Raw genomic sequence first — 15,353 nt, forward strand, 5'->3', positions numbered from 1 at the left:
ATACACATGGGTATTGTATGTGAGCAGTTCTTGTACATGGGTATTGTATATGAGCGGTTCTTGCACATGGATATTGTATGTGAACAGTTCTTGCACATGGGTTTTGTATATGAGCAGTTCTTGCACATGGATATTGTATATGAGCAGTTCTTGTCCATGGTTATTGTATATGAGTAGTTTTTCCACAGGGGAATTGTATATTAGCAGTTTTTGCACATGGGTAGTATATATGTATAATTGCAGTTCTTGTACATGGGTATTGTATATGAGCGGTTCTTGCATATGAACACTGTATATAAGCAGTTCTTGTACATGGATATTGTATATGAGCAGTTTTTACACATGGATACTGTATGTAAGCAGTTTTTGTACATTGATGTTGTATATGAGCATTTTTTTTTACATACGAGTATGGTATATGAAAAGTTCTTGCACATGGGTATTGTATAGGAGCGGTTCTTGCACATGGGTATTGTATATGAGCGGTTCTTGCACATGGGTATTGTATAGGAGCGGTTCTTGCACATGGGTATTGTATATGAGCGGTTCTTGCACATGGATATTGTTTATGAGCGGTTCTTGCACATGGATATTGTATATGAGCGGTTCTTGCACATGGATATTGTATATGAGAGGTTCTTGCACATGGATATTGTTTATGAGCGGTTCTTGCACATGGATATTGCATATGAGCGGTTCTTGCACATGGATATTGTATATGAGCGGTTCTTGCACATGGATATTGTATATGAGCGGTTCTTGCACATGGATATTGTTTATGAGCGGTTCTTGCACATGGATATTGTATATGAGCAGTTCTTGTCCATGGTTATTGTATATGAGTAGTTTTTCCACAGGGGAATTGTATATTAGCAGTTTTTGCACATGGGTAGTATATATGTATAATTGCAGTTCTTGTACATGGGTATTGTATATGAGCGGTTCTTGCATATGAACACTGTATATAAGCAGTTCTTGTACATGGATATTGTATATGAGCAGTTTTTACACATGGATACTGTATGTAAGCAGTTTTTGTACATTGATGTTGTATATGAGCATTTATTTTTACATACGAGTATGGTATATGAACAGTTCTTGCACATGGGTATTGTATATGAGCGGTTCTTGCACATGGATATTGTTTATGAGCGGTTCTTGCACATGGATATTGTATATGAGCGGTTCTTGCACATGGATATTGTTTATGAGCGGTTCTTGCACATGGATATTGTATATGAGCGGTTCTTGCACATGGATATTGTATATGAGAGGTTCTTGCACATGGATATTGTTTATGAGCGGTTCTTGCACATGGATATTGCATATGAGCGGTTCTTGCACATGGATATTGTATATGAGCGGTTCTTGCACATGGATATTGTATATGAGCGCTTCTTGCACATGGATATTGTATATGAGCGGTTCCTGTACATGGGTAGTAGTGTGCTGTGTACATTTGCACAAGAAGCCTTTCATGTGGCCAGCAGAGGGTAAGATGAGGACAAGAACAAATTAAGGCATTTGAGGAGTTTATTATTAGGGATCTGCGTGACACATTACTGATCCAGGGCATTACCGAGGGCACTTGTTGGCATAGACAGGCTGAGGCATTGTGACAAAAGAGATACCTGAGAAAATGTGATGATGAGAGCTACTTATGGGAATGATTAGTGACAGGGACACTTACCCTCCATATCCCTGGTAACAGCACTGAAGTGCATGCTCATGGGGTGGCACTGGAACCTGCAGAGCTTCTCCAGGGCAGCGCTGGGCTCCTCTGTGTCCACTTGTTCTGAGGCTGAAATCAGAGAGGCGATACTGAAAGCATTGGCTTTAGGGGAGAGAGGGCTGCTCTCTTCCATAGGGGAGCAAAAATAGCAGCGCCCCTTCCAGATAGTCCCTCTGTGACACCATTCAAGGGAAGGAAACTGTCACCCAAACATAGAGAAGTGCTCCTTACAACAGCAGGGTGCCAACAGTCACTTCAACCCCTTCTGTCCCGTGGATCGGTAACTTCCATTGTCTGCTCTAGGATCACCCCCTCCTCCCCTGATTCATCGGTATGATGTGATTGTGTAGCCCTTATCTGTGCCCAGTGGCAGCCAGTAGCTGGGTGATGTCACCAGTGTGAGTGCAGAGAGCTGCCCGCCTCCTGGAGCTGCACGTTCTGCAGGATTGGGATTTAAATAGAGTCCTGTCAATCACAAGCCTAAGTGCCAACTGGAGACTATGTGCAGGTCACTGCAGCCAGGATGTCCGGAGAACTCATGTACCAATATATATATATATATATATATATATATATATATATATATATATATATATATATTGTGCAGATAGATCCCAGATATCAGTGTGGGAAAGAAAGGAGGCCTTGGTGCAGAATAGTGGCAGATCTCATTAGCAGAGGATTTTGGGATGTATCCTCCTCATATTACCTGATGAAATAGCCCTTTCACAAGCTCTCTCACAAACATGATGCTTCCTGAGAATTACCAGCTTTTAGGGATATGCATTCCATGTGTCCTCACAAATATACCTTGCCTAGAAGAACTGGTGGCAAAAAAGCAGGTAGTGCACAGCATAGTCCGAAAGCAGTGTATGAGGATGAGATGCATAATGTAGTGGCTACAGATTTCATTGTCGATATTACTACCATTTGCCAACTAACTGGTAGAGCTGAGATCGCATTCATAAGTCATTGAGTACTGCAATCTCCATAGAAGAAGTGCCTGCTGCGTGTCTGTATAATAATACTTCTACTATATTATTATTATTATTATTATTATTATTATTTTAGTATAATTTTTATTACAATTATTATTACAATTATTATTATTACTTTTATTATTATTATCATCATTATTAATTTATATTATTATTTCACGCACAATGTCAGGATTACACGCATCCAGATGATGAACTCTGTATGGTTTGTTCTCTTGTTCCCGCTCCTGATCTTTTATTATTATAATAATTGGAGTCCTAGGATGGACCGGTATTTATTGATGGGTTTCTGGAGTGGCAGGGAATACAGTATATATATCATGTGTCATGGAACTAAAGCCCTCGAGGCACATGCTGGGTGATGGTTATATTCCAGCTTGTGCTTGCATCTATTCTCCATCAGGAATGTACATGGCGGCTATAGCAATGCACCTCTCACACACCCCTGTCCTCACTGATTTACAGTTAAAAGTCGAATAAATCACATAATCAGATAAGCTCTCCTGTAACCTATCATTTTTCCTCACCTCCTCTCATTTCATTGAATGTCTAATCAGAACCTACAAGTCACGACCATCATTACTCTTCTTTCTGCATACAGTATAGCATGCGCAGTATTCTTCCAACATGTAATGTTCTCAGATAATACACTTTATTTAGGACTAAAGCAGAAAATACTATAATAATTACATGTTATATGTAGAAGTAAAATATTGATCCACCTATCTAGCATTCTGGACTCAGAAGTAATGTCTGTGCTTTATATGAATTATTTTGTTGTTAAATCTATGTATATATATATATATATATATATATATATATTTATTATTTTTTACATAACATTATATTATGTGTTTGATGCCTCTAAAAGCGGAGTCGCAAAACCCTATATAATTGCATGTGCTTATATATCCTATCCAATATATACTAGAATGTATACTGTACATCATGATGAATTGAAAATAATGTTTAATCGAATATCTATTTATCCATCTCCTATCTATCTATCTATCTATCTATTAAGATATTCTTTCTTTCTTTCTTTCTTTCTTTCTTTCTTTCTTTCTTTCTTTCTTTCTTTCTTTCTTTCTTTCTTTCTTTCTTTCTTTCTTTCTTTCTCTATCTAGAACTCCAGGCAATCAGTAAATATTGCCGTATTGCTGTTGTACAGCACTGGAGAACAGGTCTTGTGAGTTGTGTTTTGTGGTGACAGTTGTACTTACTCCTGTGTATGACAGGTAGACAGGCAGAGGTAAGTCGGCACTTCCTGGCTGCAGTCATTTAAAGGGGCCCAGGGACAGGCCTGGCATCCAGTGCATTAGCGCAGCCACAACGAGATTCTTCTGTTTATCCCAAAGGTAGAAAGTCACCATGACATGTCTTAGTGTAATATTTGTCCTTCTATTTTAAAGAACCTTTTATACTGCTGCAGAATTATTATTATTATCTACAGATGACTCCAAAGGAGCGTGAGACAGCTAGGACTCCGGATACAGAATCATTTCCGCAGCATCTTCCTACCAGTTCTATCTCTACCTGCAGATAACACAGGGCTGGCACCAGGCGATGTCATCACACAACAGACAGTGGCCTATGCCTCGGCTTTCAAGGGTTAAAGGACCGTCAACACCCACCGTTGTGTCTTTTGTTATTTTTTCCTGTTGCTGTTATACTGAATTGACCAACCAGGGCAGGAAACCGCACTCTGATTAAATAATACAGTTCTATCCAGACTCTGCGACATTGTTAGCATATTTCATGAGTGAGGAAAAGTGCTGGTCCATGGGATGTGGACAGTAAAGGAGGAGCCGCTCAGTCCCTGCATATTGTACAGGAGACATCAATCTGCCTGTTTATTATGCTGCAGTAATGAGATCCTGAGCACCAGGCAAATTTCCTGTCCAGCCCCAGTTACCATATTGTGTTTAACCATCACTTAATCCTCACATCAACAGATCAGATGACTTATGTGCTACAACCTTCCACTTTCCTCATTGCATTCCTTATTTATTTGTTTCCCCCTAGATGGAAAGCAGACCAAGTCTTAACATATTTGCTGACACTTATTACATTGCACGAAACAAGAGATCACTACGGTGGGGCTGGAAAATACCCCCAAATATTCTGATTACATCCCCTCTACAGACCTGAGTCCTGCTAACAATGGTGAATGTGTCACATCTCTCCTGACAGTACAGGGGAAATGACAAGGTCACCAGCTCAGCCTGCTTTACCTCACAGCTCCAAGGAATGTGCCCAGAAATGGGGTGAAATCCGCAAATCTAGACCTGCTGGGGTTACAAATACCCCTGTATCTTCCAGGAAGGATCTTAGCTTCCTTCTAGAATAAAACTCTTTATAGGAAAACATGTGCTGATCATAATACATTACCAATATAATACCAATCTCAAGCTGAGTATATATTCAAGAACTGTTTATACAGAACTGAATATTTACATACAATAAAATCTATCTATCTATCTATCTATCTATCTATCTATCTATCTATTATCTATCATCTATTTATTTACTTACTATCTATTTATCTATTATCTATCTATCTATTTATCTATTATCTATCTATCTATCTATCTATCTATCTATCTATCTATCTATCGGTTTATTTATCTACTTGTTATCTATCATCTATTTATTTACTAATTATTAGTCTATTATCTATCTATCTATCTATCTATCTATCTATCTATATCTATTTATCTATTTATCTATCTATCTATCTATCTATCTATCTATCTACCATCATTATTATCTAATTGTCTCTATCATAATAAAGAGACAATTGGAATATGTAGAAAATACATGTACCTGTTTAATGTGGCACTAGTGTCTGATTTGTGGTCCCTAGCTGGGTCTCTCTGGCTATAGTGTGTACACATAGAGACACCTGACAGAGGGTATGTACTGCTGAGCTCCCCAATATACTGAACCCCCATCACAGAAAGAAGAAAACCTCTACTTACGTCTTAGCTTCCAGTGTGAAAACATTCACTTGTCCTCAGAGGAGCCTTGGCGCTGGGATGTGGCAGCAGTAGTCCCGGATTTATTTATACTGTCCCCATCACAGCATGCAGTCCTGGCTCCGTTTTCTCTGCCCTATAAATCCAGCGCAGGATTTCTTATGGCACTCACCAGCCAACCACCATGTCTGGCATCCGGCTGCTTCTTTCCAGAACGTTTAGAGGGGAACAAGTGAATCCAGCGGATTGCCTCTTCCTTAATTTACTGCGCAGTGCCCTGTAATGTACCCGGATGGCAGTCAGTATGGGGAAATATAGGAAGACCTCCCCCAGCTATCCCTAGGTGTAGGTGTCTGCTCCTGGGCACAGCCCCTGGTTACAGCATGGGCACACTTGTTTTTACAGCATGTTTTTTTTTATGCACTTTTGAAGCCAATATTAGTAGTGGATCATAAAAGTATTAAAAGCAAATACGACTTCAACTTTTCTATGTATCCACTCCTGGTTCTGGCTTCAAAAACAGCATTAAAACCCTGCCCATGAGACAAAACCCTTCACCTATCTAAGAATCAGAGCTATTCATTGTTCCTAATATTTATGGCTGCTCCTGTGCATATGTCTATCTGCCTGTCTGTCTAATATCACTCATCACCTTCCCAAGTCCTATAGTACAACTTATATGATTAGCTAGAAATGGTTTTCTCGCAATTTACCAACAATAAGTAAGAACTCAGCTTTCCTCGCCCGACCCTTATATGTATACAGCACATAGGAATATAGATGTCTCAGGATCCTGTTATTCCAATTCTTCCTTTTTTCACATCGCATCTGATAAATCTGTCACTGGGCACATACACTTGGTGGGAAGTGTTCTCTGACCCAGAACAAACCAAATTCAAGGATGGATGGATAGATATTAGAAAGATATAGAGATAGATAGATAATTAGAAAGATATAGAGATAGATACATAGATATTAGAAAGATATAGAGAGAGATTTTGAAAAAAATAAATATATATATATATATATATACACATATATATATATATAAAAGAAAACATATAGAGATAGTTACATTATGTATGTATATATATATATATATATATATATATATATATATATATATACATACATGGATAGAAGGCTAGAAACATATATATATATATATATATAATGCATTTACTTTTTATACCCATCTAGATAGATGTATAGAAAGCAGTAAATGCAAAGGTATTGATAGTTTAATGGATACAATTAAAATAATATATTTAAAATAATTGTATATATATATATATATATATCAATTCGTTAGCTTTAGATCACAGAATACATATATGACAGTATACAATTACAACAATACTCACGGTCACCCTACAGAATCACGGTCACCCTACAGAAGAGAACCTAAAGTCTTTACTATACTATTATTATGCTATGAAGATGATTGCTAGCCTTGGTGGCCCTTGTTCTCTGCTCCTCACTGCTAGTAATGCTCTGTGGGATCAGCTCGTCCACACAGGTAAGTTAGCCCGGGCAGGTATTTTTCTGACCAGGACACCAGTAGGTGATCACTTGTCCCAGCTCCACTTTTCTGCAGAGAGTGGAGAATAATGTGTGGGGAGCGGGAATGATCTGGGAATATGGATACCAGAAAACAGATTGGATGATTGCAATTTTATATAAGAATTTTAAAATATTTTTTCTCTTAGTGGATGGGATCTGTGGCTTAGTATCTGAGCAGGGACATGACTCCCCATGTAGATATTTCTATCATGCAGCTATATTATATCAGACGAGGAGAGCTTCAGCACACCCATCATCCTATATATATATATATATGTTCGGCAGGTGACATCTTATCATGGACTGGTTCAGTGTAAATCACAGGTATCTATCTGTTCTCTGTCCTCCTGTGAGGCGATCAATAGATCATTTCTCAGGAGATGGTCACTTTACCCACAAGATGACAGGTTTCTCTTGCTCAGTCACTGAAGGATTTCCTAAGCAAAACGCTATTTACCTTTCTATCTGCATAGTCAGCCGTCAGTCTTCTGAAATATCCCCGACCCTGTGTACAGTCTGAAACCAACAATGATTCAAATATCTGTATCTGATCTATCTATCTATCTATCTATCTATCTATCTATCTATCTATCTATCTATCTATCTATCTATCTATCTATCGCTATCTAAGCATCTATCTATCTATCGCTATCTAATCATCTATCTATCTATCTATCTATCTATCTATCTATCTATCTATCTATCTATCTCTTTCCTTTTAAATATATTAAGTTACCTCTATATTTAAATAGTTTTGCTTAATTACAGCCTTTTCTGTCTATGTATATAGGTACCGTATATTTTAACAATTTTTAAATCTATCCATACATATATACACCAATTATCTATTTGCCTCTCTATATAAATGTCTATAGACAAACTTATCCATGAATGCATATTCAATGATCAGTCTATTCTCAATGAAATATGCATACATATCTTCACTATATATTATTTATCTGAAGCAATATCTATCTATTTATCTATCTATTATTTATCTATCTATCTATCTATCTATCTATCTATCTATCTATCTATCTATCTATCTATCTATCTATCTAGTCTTTCTTTTCTATCTAATCTCTAAATAAATCTATCTCTAAATACGTTTGTATTAAAATGTCATCTGTCTACCTGTCTATACAGCTAAACGCACATAAATGCATATATACATATAGAGTTCATGTATATGTTATATTAGTGTCTCTCTCTATGACAATGTCTCTAAGTATCTATGTTTTTGGTCTGTGGCTGTCTGGTAGTAATAGTCAGTCCTCCAGTCCCAGTACAGTGCAGTGTTCCCTGTGCAGTACATACCTCACTTTTAGATTTCAGGAAGAACCCCTCCATTCTCCAGACCTGGAAACACAACACTCCATGTTCTTTTTTTTAACTTTACAATGCACCCCATGGAGGTGTGTATGTTTGGTGAATGCTGGTGCTGGGGCCAGGGGCACAACACTTGCACATAGCTCTCAGCTCGCAGAGAGGGGGCTGCGATCCCTATACCTTGTTATCTGTTATTGTGATGAAAACACAGTTCACACCTGGCTTTTGGTGGGAAGAGAATGCTAAATATGCCACTTGTGTGGTAAAGCCTAGAAGTCCCCAAGAAGCAGGGGACCAGAAAATGCATAAAGTAATGCTAGCAATACATTAATGCATGGATTTTGGAAACCTATACCGACGATGGCCTTGGGTGGCTTTAACCCCTTCATACCCAGAGCAGGGCTAGAGCTGTGTCTATGGTCTAGAAAGGTGTTTTGATGACACATTAAAGCTGAATGTCACTCAGCACTTGTTTGGTAACATTGTATATTTTGGGACATGCTCTCATCAGACCACTATTGCATATATGGGAGAGCAATGGAAAAGGCCTCGTTTTCCAGTTAATGCTTTCTCCATCAGTAACTCATTAATTGGAGGAGCCAGTACAATACACAGGGCGAAATTCCTGCCACTAATGAAAGGGACTTGAAAGCCTCAGCTCTGTCTGTTTGCATTTTTCTCAGCTTTCAGAATGAAAACGAGCCCAATCCTAGAAAGCTTTATGAAGTCACAGTTCAGAAGAGAAAATATGATTTGTAAAGGAAAGGTCCATAGGGATTGGAGAGGGGATTCCATAATGTTACATGGGGAAAATATTGACATAAGAAGGACAGCAGAATGGCTGGAGTGGGAATACCCTGGTGCTCCTGCTGGCATCTGCAACATGTGTGAACACATGCAAATGGGCCATTATCTCATATAACAAGGCAGCTATTGTTCTAGTTCATTCCCTGACTATAATATATTTAGTATGGTTGGGACTATTGAAGTTATTACTTGCTCTGCTATCTACCAAACTGATGCTCCAGCCTCAATCATGATCTTCATATACTAATCATATGTACAGTCAAAGTATAACAAGCTAAAAGGCAACATGGAGTCTGCTAGAGGAGGCTAGACAACTGGGGACACATGGATGTGCTCTTCATGTACCTGGACAGTGCAGTTTAAAAAGTTGTGGCATTTCTCAATAATATCCATATTTCCATGTGTAGCACAAGGTGATAAAACATGTATACGATCCTGTTGTACTCCAGTAACCTTGTTATGAGCTGTTATATTTTGAAATTTAATAAAACGTTTGAATGATAAAAAACAGGACTATATGTTTTCCTTCTTGTACCAGTGTAAAGTAGCATTTAGTGGTAATATTCTCCAATTAAAGCACCAGCTTGCTTTGGTCTTGGGGGTATATGTCACTTAATACTGCAGGAGCTTTTTGACTGCAACCAGCTGTTTAAAAAAAAAAAGAAAAAAAAGAACAGTATACCATGAACACTGCAGATAGCAGGGAGTTGTAGTTCTTCAACAGCAGGCAACAGGTTGCAGGTTACTAATGTAAGGATACCTATGCTTTTGTATTGTGCGGTTTCACATCAGCTTTGCTTTGCTGCACGTTTTTGTTGTTGTCTACCGTTTTGTGCTGCTGATGTAAACTGATTGGACAGCCATTCACTATCTCAGCTTGGATTTTTTTTCTCAAAAAGTTGATCTCTGCAAACATCCCTTAAAATTAATTGAATCCACGTCCAAGGGACAAGACATGAATAATAAAACATTGAACTCTGTGGCGCAGGAGTTCATATGCAAAGAAATTGTCAAATCTGCCAATACAGTCATTGGTGATGTGGGCCTCGTGTAGACTTCATCAGGACCTTCTTCAGACATTGATGCAAGCATTAAAAATGCTGAACGTCAAATCAAAATCAGAAAAATATTAAATAACGGTAAAACAGCATAAGAGCCGCTGTGTTTATGTACTCTTTCTGTAGGAACTTCGTGGATCAGTAAAACCAGGAGCCTGAACCCTATATGTTGTATAGAAATATGTATTCCGGAGAGATCTAAAAACACTATTATCAGACTGCCATCAAGCACAAATAATAATCACATCAATTACTGTTTATTCGTATTTTCATAGAATATTTTATAAAGCATATTACTTTATTTATTGAATATAACTAACAGAACTTAAAAAGGGAATTATGGAGATAAAGAATAATCATGTGCTCAGATCTCCATTGTACTGTGTTGTGCATTTTAGAGACCAACTGGATGTGAATATGAATGTATACATCCATAGCCCAGGTTTAGTGCTCCATACATTGAGATCTCTACCATGAAGGTGAGTATATACTGTAGACCTGTTTATACAGAACTGAATATTTATACAGAATAAAATATATCTATTATCTACCATTTGAAATATATTATTTAACCTCGGTCGCTAAATAGTTTTGTATTTACAGCCTTCTGTGTCTGTGTATATCGATACAGATCTATCTGTCTATCTATTGATCTATATCTGTCTATTTTTCTATCCCTAATTGTCTTAATAATAATTTAGAGGCAATTTGAATAAGTAGAAAATACATTAACCTATTTTAATGTTACACTAATGTTTCAACGCATCTAGTCTCTACAGAGTTTATCAAACAGTCATCTTAGGTCCCTCACTTTTCTAATATCATCCTCCTCCCCACCCTGCTACCCCAACAGTATTATCCTGGTGCTGCCCAGAATACTCTGCCTACTGTGCTCCCCAATGCCCCTAAATACTTTACCACAGAAATTATACTGCTATACAGATTAGTCCACCTATAATAATATAAAATTCCTACTTATAGCAATAATTCCCTCCCAGAGTAGCCTTCTTAGTAATAGTGACCCCTACAATGCCCCCAATAATGATACTATTCCCCAAGAGTGCCCCTGTTAGTGATAGTGCCCTCCATATTGTGCCCAATAATGGCCACCATAGTGCACCCAGCATATAATATAACCGGTTGTAAAAGTGCGCCCCTTGTTGTCCACACGCTTGACTCCTATGGGCTGGCATTCTTCTATTTCTACTGTCTACCCGACTCGTGGTGTGGCTCCCACCCAAGGTAATTGGAGAAGTTTAGGCTGCATCAACCATTAACCCTTCCCATTTAGCCTTTATTGTGGTTGCGCCCAATTTGGTGCAACCCAAACAGGTGAGCAAACCAATTCCCACTATCTGTGGATTTAATGTTCACTTGACATACTCACCCTATGAGCGCCTTTCTCTTCTTATTGCCACTATTTCCAGTAGTAATAAGTCTCTCCTGTTCTGCCCCCAATAGGTATAATATCCTCATATAGTGCCCAAGTAGTTAAAAGGCCCTCCCATGGTCCCCCCTAGTGTTATAGTGACCCAGAAGGTATAATGCCCCCTGCAATACTTATAGTTCCCCCCAACAGTTATAATGGCCCCCACCTAGTGCCCGCATGTAAAATGACCTCTTCAGTGTCCCCAGTACTTGCAAGGGCCCCTGTACTTATAACCAATCTCCCAGTGGCTCCAGCAGGTATAATGCCAACATTTAGTGCCCATAGCCTTCACAAAGCCCCCACTGTGGACAAGATATAAAAAATACTCACCTGACTTAACACCACCGGAGGTCCAAGTTGCAGGCTTCTGGATTCAGACGGGTATGTTGAAGTCACTGCGCCGTCTGTGTCTCGGCGCAGGCGTGCACGATGACATCATCAAGCGCCTGAGACCCGCACAGGCAGTTGCGCGGAGACCGCCTGCGCCGTTCTACAAGCAAGCGGCCACAGTAATTAAATTGTATCACCGTACTTAGGTCGGCAAGGCAGTTGTATAGCTACCAGCCTTAACATTCGGGGCCCTGGACAAAACATCTGGGGCTCAAGCCCCGAATGTTTTGACCTAGAGACGCCCCTGCTATCTTCTCTCTCTCTCCCTTTATCTCTCCATTGATCCATCTCCCTCTCTCTCACACACTTTCTTCATTCATTCAGCAATCTCTCAATCTTTCTATTGATCGCTCCCATAGATGAACCTGCTCCATTTGTAATTATCACTTTTATATGCCCCTTATTCTACCATCCAGCAGTTTCTGGACAAACTATTCTCAACTGCAGTACAGAATGAATATTTTAGTGCCTTGTTGCAAAAATCTACTAAGGACAGCTGAAGTGGTGGCTGAACTTTCATGCCCTGTCTCCAGAGCAGACAGCACCAGGAACCAAGAGAAGCCAGAGGCAGGAAAGCTGATCCTTTGGGAGCTGTTAAAGCACAAGCCCCTCTGCCATGATATACAAGTGGGCTTCTGCCTCCTCTATACCCTTCCTCTTATGAGCACATGCTGACACACTACCATATTCATGCTTCTGGTACATGATGATCACACAATAGACTGATTTCATGGCAAGTTGCTGACCAGTCCTCCCGATATCCTTATAAATAGAGCCCAGGATTACTACCTGGTGCCCACAACAGCATTCATCTATGAATGTGCTTTCCATTCCTCTAGATACACTTATATGAATGGCAGTAGTCCATGTCTCAGTATAGTGTTTCCATAGAATCAATCATTTCTGATACACAGACAAGCATTAAAAGATAATGATAAATCCTCCCAGCTGGAGGTCTGAACAATTGCTGGATTTCTTGACTCTACTGGGTATTATTCAGGGTTGGCCTGTCAATAATGTTCCCAGGTTTTCCATCTAGACCTCCAAGACATGCTGGTAGTTATAGTCCCAGCACATCTACAAGGCAGAGTGTGGAGCATGTGAAGGCAGCTGGCACAGTATACAATGCCTGATGTCCCTGGTAATAGAAGGACACCTTGTAGGCACGTCCAGTGGAATTCCACTTGTACATGTCCTATAGACTGGTAGAGCGTATACACTGTTTATTTAGTGGGTTTGACAGGAAAAATAGCGCTATAAACACAAGGGAACCATTTATTTTAGTCATATATCATGTTTTTCTTTGGGGTCTGCCATTTGAACACATTTCCTATGATAGAAAACATGGGGACAAAGTCACTTCCATGTAATAACATTATGGACTGTACAGCTTCCCTGCCATTGCAGAATATACTCTGAGGTAATGTGCATGCTGATGGTTGTAGTCATTTCCACCATTATGTCTAAAGCATGCCATTGTCACAGTGACTGCTAATGTGTTGATACTGAGACAAGGTTGTCACATCTCAACTGAAGTATTAGAGCTGGCAATATAATAATAAGCTATCAGCATCATAAAGGATGCTAGAAATCGGAGGCTGCTTACAGCTCCAGCGGCTGAGGGTGAGCCTCTGTCATCTGCCCCTGCCCAGGGGGTCACAATGAATCCACATCCTGCAAACACCTCTCCAGAAATTGGAAGAATTACATTAACCTCCTCACCCCTCGCCCCAGCAGTGGCTCAGTTTAAACACAGCCACAGATAACATCCCGCCGCTGTTTGAAGAAGCAATAATCTTCTCAGAGCTGTCAAGGTTCAAGGACCCAGACTGACTGAGGCTCCTCCAGATCTCCACAAGGACAGTGGTCAGGAGGACCACTAGGGATGCCAGTGTGCAAGCCATGCAATGCAGTGGTCCAGGGGAATCCAGGTATTTATCTATCTATCTATCTATCTATCTATCTATCTATCTATCTATCTATCTATCTATCTATCTACTTATCTCTCTTCTACCTATTATCTATCTATCTATCTATCTATCTACTTATCTCTCTTCTATCTATCTATCTATCTATCTATCTATCTATCTATCTATCTACTTATCTCTCTTCTATCTATTATCTACTTATCTATCTTCTACATATTATCTATCTATCTATCTATCTATCTATCTACTTATCTCTCTTCTATCTATCTATCTATCTATCTATCTATCTATCTATCTATCTTTCTATCTATCTATCTATCTATCTATCTATCTATCTATCTATCTATCTACTTATCTCTCTTCTATCTATTATCTACTTATCTATCTTCTACATATTATCTATCTATCTATCTATCTATCTATCTATCTATCTACTTATCTCTCTTCTATCTATCTATCTATCTATCTATCTATCTATCTATCTATCTTTCTATCTATCTATCTATCTATCTATCTATCTATCTATCTACTTATCTCTCTTCTATCTATCTATCTATCTATCTATCTATCTATCTATCTATCTATCTATCTATAAATATATTTTTGTATTTTTAGTCTGCACCCAGGAGGTCCTCCTCCCATGTATCATAAAAGAAAATTTAAAGTAGGGTTGAAGAATGAAACAATATTCTATGAGGGCTAAGTGGAAAATCAGGTAACCAGATCCGTCTGAACTATGACGATGAGTACAGCAATGATTCATTATAACGATGGGGATATTGCGACTATAATTTACAAGCAGATTGAATACAAACTGTTCCAGGGTGGCATTCTCAGTTTTAATCGCTGTATTTAATATGGAACATAGTAATGATAGAATTATGGGTCTTGGAAGAAGTAGTGTTCACAGCGGCCTGCAATGCAAAGAATACACATAATCAGTGCTAAGTACTAAAACAGAATATTATCAATTGAATCTATCTTCACAAATGCACTAACACACACACACACACACACACACACACACACACACACACACACATACATATCTATCTATCTATCTATCTATCTATCTATCTATCTATAAAAATAAAATATAGGTCAATCACAATAACAAATCCGATACATTTCGTGAAACCTG

General features: G+C 38.7%; 1 long non-coding RNA gene across 1 annotated transcript in view; it reads left to right on the forward strand.

The window, feature by feature from the left end:
- Positions 1–13,850: 13,850 nt before the first annotated feature.
- Positions 13,851–15,353, forward strand: part of LOC120988689 — a 41,838-nt gene continuing 40,335 nt past the window's right edge. Inside the window, exons 1-2 of the long non-coding RNA XR_005776165.1 lie at positions 13,851–14,215; positions 14,828–14,927. This is a non-coding gene — a long non-coding RNA (uncharacterized LOC120988689). The remainder of the gene's footprint in view (positions 14,216–14,827; positions 14,928–15,353) is intronic.

This window comes from Bufo bufo, chromosome 2 (assembly GCF_905171765.1).
Source record: "Bufo bufo chromosome 2, aBufBuf1.1, whole genome shotgun sequence".
Taxonomy (NCBI): domain Eukaryota; kingdom Metazoa; phylum Chordata; class Amphibia; order Anura; family Bufonidae; genus Bufo; species Bufo bufo.